Raw genomic sequence first — 6,415 nt, 5'->3', positions numbered from 1 at the left:
TCCATTTGGATTTTTCCAAAGTTTTAGACTCTGTTCACACTAGTGTCATAGTTTTTGGAATTTCTGGTACAATAGCTTGATTGATCTTGCTACACTATTATAGAAGAAGTGCCAATTCAAACTCTAATCCACCTGGGCCATTCTCTGAGTATAAATTAGCATCATTTCAGATTGAAGGTCCACCAGAAGATCCTCCTGTGCATTGGTATCATTGTGGTGTCCCACAGTTAAGTGCTTCAGGCACCTGTCGCAAAGCTATCCCCTCAGTGGTAATGTTGCATTCAGTTGCATTCTCTATTTTTACCACAAGGTGTCACTGTTATGTTTAACCTATGTTATATGTTGCACAGCTGTAGACATCAGAGGGTTACTGTTTCTGTACCACATGGTCTATGCCAGCCTATGAGAGATGCTGTTCTTTCTTTGCCTATCTCTGCACTTTTTACACAACACAACCCTCAGTCCAGTGTAGACTAGTGGTGTTAGTGGACACGTATGGAGAACATAGAAACTTTCTCTTCTAAAGCAACACTTATAATAAAGATGAAATGCTTAACACTTAAGGGAGAACACCCCAACCCATGCTGTGAACATCTCTAAAGGTGCAGGGCGGTATCCTTGACAGAGGAACTGGCCCGGATAGAGCAAAGCAGCCACAGCCAAGGCCTACGTACTCTATCTGGCAGCAGGTGACAGCGGGACACGCTCGGACACTTTGCTCAACACAGGTAACCAAGACTGGGACTTGTGTCACCCTCGCAGGATGGGTACCCTGACACTGCAGGGCAGAAGGTGGTTATAGCGAGAGAGGTCAAAACACGGGCACAAGTATTCTTGTTCTTCTCAAGTATCTTCAAGTATCTCCTCTTGAAGCAAAGCACACTACTACATTGGGTTGGGGCTCTTCCAACAAACTCCTCTCCACTCTTCTCTACTTAACGCAACTAAGGCAGCACTACTGTTCTACCTCACCTACTCAACATCTCTCAGCACAGATCCAGTGAAACTCAAGTCTGTACCACAGAAACCACACATTGCTATATCCTCCTGTACTACAAGAGACTTGTCAGTAAAGATCAGTTTATTTATTAGACTTGGACTATACTTGCACCAGCACCCATATACACAGGCTACCCTGTCCTTGGGTCATTGTCCCCTTTTTGTGGGTGGCGGTACCGACAGTCTGCTTGGGGGCGCTATTACAGGGGCACTCTGCTCTCCTCATCAGGTATGCAGAAGAATCCCTGGTCTGCCTCTAAAGCCTTAGCATGCTCTCTGCTTCACAGAGGAGGACCTGCCAACCATCTAATGCAGCACTTCTCAAACTTTTTCTACTTAAAGGGGTTATCCAGCAAAAATCTTTTTCTTTCAAATCAACAGGTTTCAGAAAGTTTTATAGATTTGTAATTTACTTCTTTTTAAAAATCTCAAGTCTTCCCATACTTATTAGCTGCTGTATGTCCTGCAGGAAGTTGTGTTTTCTTTTCACTCTGACACAGTGCTCTCTGCTGACACCTCTGTCCGAGACAGGAACTGTCAAGAGCAGGAGGGGTTTTCGATGGGAATTTGCTTCTGTTCTGGACAGTTCCTGTCTCGGACAGAGATGTTCGTAGAGAGCACTGTGTCAGAGTGAAAAAAAAAACACCACTTCTTGCAGGGCATACAGCAGCTAATAAGTATGAGAAGACTTGAGCTTTTAACCCCTTAAGGACCGGGCCTAAAATGGCCTTAAGGACTGAGGCAAATTTTATGAATATGACCTGTGTCACTTTATTCATTAATAACTTCGGGATGCTTTTACCTATCTGGCTGATTCTGAGATTGTTTTCTCGTGACATATTGTACTTCACGTTTCTGGTAAAATGGAGTCGATACTTATAACAAATCTTTATGAAAAAATCCAAAATAACGTGAAAAATTGTGAAAAAATGCATTTTTCCAACTTTGAAACTTTTCTGCTTATACAGAAAATGGTTATACCACATAAATTATATATTAAATAGCATTAGCAACATGTCTACTTTATGTTGGCGGCATTTATTAAACTATATTTCATTTTTTTTAGACAATAGGAAGCTTAAAACATTAGCAGCAAATTTCCAAATTTTCAGTAAAATTTCAAAATCAGATATTTTTAGGGACCTGTTCAGGTTGAAAGTGTATTTGAGGGGACTGTATGTTAGAAAGCCCCACAAAGCACCCCATTTCAGAAACTGCACCCCGCAAACTCTGCAAAAGCACATCCAGAAAGTTTTTTAACCCTTTAGTGGAGTCACAGAAATAAAAGCTAAGTATGTAAGAAATTAGAAAATTTTAATTTTCTGTACAGAGATTTTCTTGTAATCCAATATCTTTCATAATTGTAATCCTATTACCAGAGAAATGCACCCCAATATTGATTGCCCGTTTCTGCAGTTTATAGAAATACCCCATATGTGGCCCTAATGCGTTATTTGACGCAACCACAAGCCTCAGATATAAAGGAGTGCCTAGTGAATTTCAATGGCTCCGTTATATTTGGTCATTTCTGACTGTACCACTTCAGGTTGGCAGAGGCTCTGGGGTGCCAAAACCTAAAAAACACCCCTAAAGGGACACCATTTAGAAAACTACACCCCTCAAGGAATGTAACAAGGGGTGCGGTGAGCATCTGGACCCCACAGGTGCTTCACAGATTTTCAGAACAATGGCGTGAAAAAAGAAAAATTAGTTTTTTACACTAAAACGTTGTTCTAGCCTTCAATTTTTCATTTTCACAAAGGGATAAAAGGAATAACAACCCCAAAAACATGTAGCGCAGTTTCTACTGAGTACGGAAATACCCCACATGTGGACATAAAGTGCCAAGCGGGCGCAGGATAAGCCTCCAAAGGCAAGGAGCTCCAATTGGCTTTTGGAAGCTGAATTTCACTGGAATGGATTTCAAGGGCCATGTCGCATTTACAGAGCCCTCGTGCTGCCAAAACACTGGAAACCCCCCACAAGTGACCCCATTCTGGAAACTACACCCCTCAAGGAATCTAACAAGGGGTTCAATGAGCATATGGGCCCACTGATGACGGGCACAAATGTGGAACAATGTGACGTGAAAGTGAAAATTTTCATTTTTTCACTTTCACGTCACAAATGTGCCCGTCATCAAGTGGTCCATATCCTCATTGCACCCCTTGTTAGATTCCTTGAGGGGTGTAGTTTCCAGAATGGGGTCACTTGTGGGGGATGTCCACTGTTTTGGCAGCACAAGGGCTCTGTAAATGCGACATGACATTCATCATCCATTCTGGCCAAATCCAGCCTTCAAAATCCAAATGGCACTCCTTCCCTTCAGAGGCTTGCCCTGCGCCCACATGGTGCTTTATGTCCACATATGGGGTATTTACGGACTCGGGGGAAATTGCTCTACACATTTTTTGTGTTTATTTCTCTTTTAACCCCTTGTGAAAATGAAAAATTTAAGGCTAGACCAACATTATAGTGTAAAAAATTTAATATTTCATTTTCACGCCACATTGTTCCACATTTGTGCCCGCCAGCAGTGGGGTCCATATGCTCACTACACCCCTTGTTACATTCCCTGAGGGGTGTATTTTCCATAATGGGGTCACTTGTGGGGGGTTTCAACTGTCTTTGCAACACAAGGGCCTTTTACATGCAACAAGGCCCTCGAAATCCATTCCAGCCTCCAAAAACCAAATGGCGCTCCTTCCCTTTGGAGGCTTACCCTGCACCCGCATGGTGCTTTATGTCCACATGTGGGGTATTTCTGAACTTAGGGGAAATTCCTCTACACATTTTGTGTTTTTTTTATCTTTTAACCCCTTGTGAAAATGAAAAAAATCAAGACAAGATCAATCATTTAGTGTAAAAATGAAAAAGAAATTTACATTAAATGTTGGTCTAGCCTTGATTTTTTCCATTTCCACAAGGGGTTAAAAAAAAAAATGAACGCAAAACGTGTTGGGTAATTTCCCCTGAGTAGGAAAATACCCCACATGTGGACATAATGTGCCATATGGGCACAGGGCAAGCGACCAAAGGGACAGAGCGCGATTTAGAGTCTGAAATGGAGGATGGAGGCCATGTCGCAATTACAAAGCCCCTGTGCTGCCAAGACAGTAGAAACCGCCCACAAGTGACCCCATTCTGGAAATTACACCCCATAAGGAATCTAACAAGGGGTGCAGTGAGCATATGGACCCCACTGGTGACAGACACATATGTAGAACATGTGGCGTAAAAATGTAAAATACCATTTTTTTCATTTTCACGGCACAAATGTGGCCGTCACCAGGGGGCCATATCCCCACTGCCCCCCTTGTTAGATTCCATATAGGGTGTAGTTTCCAGAATGGGGTCACTTGTGGGGGATTTCTACTGTCCTGGCCGCACAGAGGCTTTGTAATTGCATCATGGCAAGTCTCTAATGGGACTGGCGGCCATACCTATTTAGCTTGGGAAAAGGGACAATTCTAATTTATTTGGAGGTATTAGGCCAATTATTAGTTTATAAGGTTGGAAATGACAGGTGTCCATCAAATTCAACCTGTGTTGATCCAGAGAAAGGCAAAAAAAAACACTTGTGAGGCAGACAACGGTAGCCTCATCACAGGGGAAAAATTCCTTCCCGACTCTATAATGGCGATTAGAATAATCCCTGGATCAACGTGACCCCTGAAATAGGAATAGGGGACAGAATTTAGAAAATGTAGAACTCCCATGACGTGTGGTACGCCTTGAAACGATCCAGTATGCAGAGGCCGACGTGATCAGGACAGGTGTCACACTGGAAAATGGTGTCCTTCCTGATCCCCCTTTTACGCCACACTCTGTACTTCTTCTGGGGTCTCCCGTTCTCCAGTGTGGGGGACGTCACCTGAAAAATGTTGCCCTGGTGCAATACGGGGTCCTTCATATCCAGAAGCGCTGGGTCCGCTCTATGGCTGCTAAATATCAGGGCTCTATTACTGCTTCTGATATTTTCGGATTGTGCCGCAAGCTACAGTAGCTCGGGCAGTGAGGGACCGGAAGAGGGGGTGCTGGTATAAACGTTACCCCTGTACAGGTGGTGGCGACCTTTATCCAGCAGTGGGAAGATCAGTTCCCAAACTATCTTCCCACTAACTCCGAGGATGGGGGGAGGGGGCATCTGGGGGCTGGATTCGGGTGTCTCTTCCTTCATACACTCTAAGGGTACGTGCACACTGCGGAATGGCGAAGGATAACCCTTTGTGCATTCCGCAGCTGGCACCCACCGGCGGACTGATGGAGGTGCGCATCTTCGCTCATGTCACACTCCATTCTATGCATGGGTGGATTCCGCCCTCTGTCCAAAGAATGAATGTGTTCATTCTTTGGACGGACTATGGAATCTGCCCGTGCATAGAATGGAGTCTATGACACGGGCGGAGACGCACGCCTGCATCAGTCCGCCGGCGAGTGCCAGCTGCGGAATGCACAAGGGGTTATCCTTCACCATTCCGCAGTGTGCACCTACTCTAAATCTGTAAGTGTACCCTCACAGTGTTTGTAGAATTTCACGCCATACCGTGATCTCTTATTGGGACGGTACTGGCGGAAAAGACGTGTCTGGGGGGCAGCGTACGCTACGCTACCCCCAGACACGTCACTGGATGATGAGGACGGTGAGGGTGAATGGAGGAAAGAAGCATCCCCCCATTCATCCTCACTGGCTGTTTCGGTGTCGGAGGCAATAATAACGTATGCCTCTGACACCAAAAACACCCTGGGGGCCATTTTTTATATGGGGATTAGTATATGGGGTATGTAAATGTGTAGTGGTGTAGTGTAAAACTTTATTTCGTGTAGTGTAATAGTGTTTTTTATGTGTCTTTTTAACATTAAGTATAAAAAAAAAAACCTACGCCAAGAAAGGAGTTGCTGATAAATGCCGCACTTATGTGCGGTACTTATCAACAAAACGTGGCTGTAGGATATAGAAAAAAAACACCCTACGCCAAAAAGGAGGAGTTGCTGATCAGCGGCGCACTTATGTGCGATGCTGATCAGCACTCAGCGGCGATAGTGTGCGGAAACTAAAAAAAAAAAAAAAGGAAAAGAATTTGAAGGAAAAAAAAAAAAACACCTTTCTTCAACCCTATAGCAACTGATAAGTGTATAATATACACTTATCAGCCGCTAGGGGGCAGTAGGTCCCGAATTCCGGATATTGCCGATGGGAGCCGAGAGTAGCCGGGATCGGCGGAAATACCCGAAGACGCGACGAAGAAGAGGACGTGATCTGGACCCGGAAGAAGCGATCGGGATGTGGCACCTTGGCCACCATTACTTTTAACAGTAATGGCGGTCGGTGCGCTTCAGATCGCCGCTATTGGCTGATCTGAATTGATCAGCCAATAGCGGCAATCATCAGCACGGGGGGAGTTAACCACCTCCC

The sequence above is a fragment of the Dendropsophus ebraccatus genome, chromosome 5, assembly GCF_027789765.1.
Source record: "Dendropsophus ebraccatus isolate aDenEbr1 chromosome 5, aDenEbr1.pat, whole genome shotgun sequence".
Lineage (NCBI taxonomy): Eukaryota > Metazoa > Chordata > Amphibia > Anura > Hylidae > Dendropsophus > Dendropsophus ebraccatus.
This window is presented reverse-complemented; position numbering follows the sequence as displayed.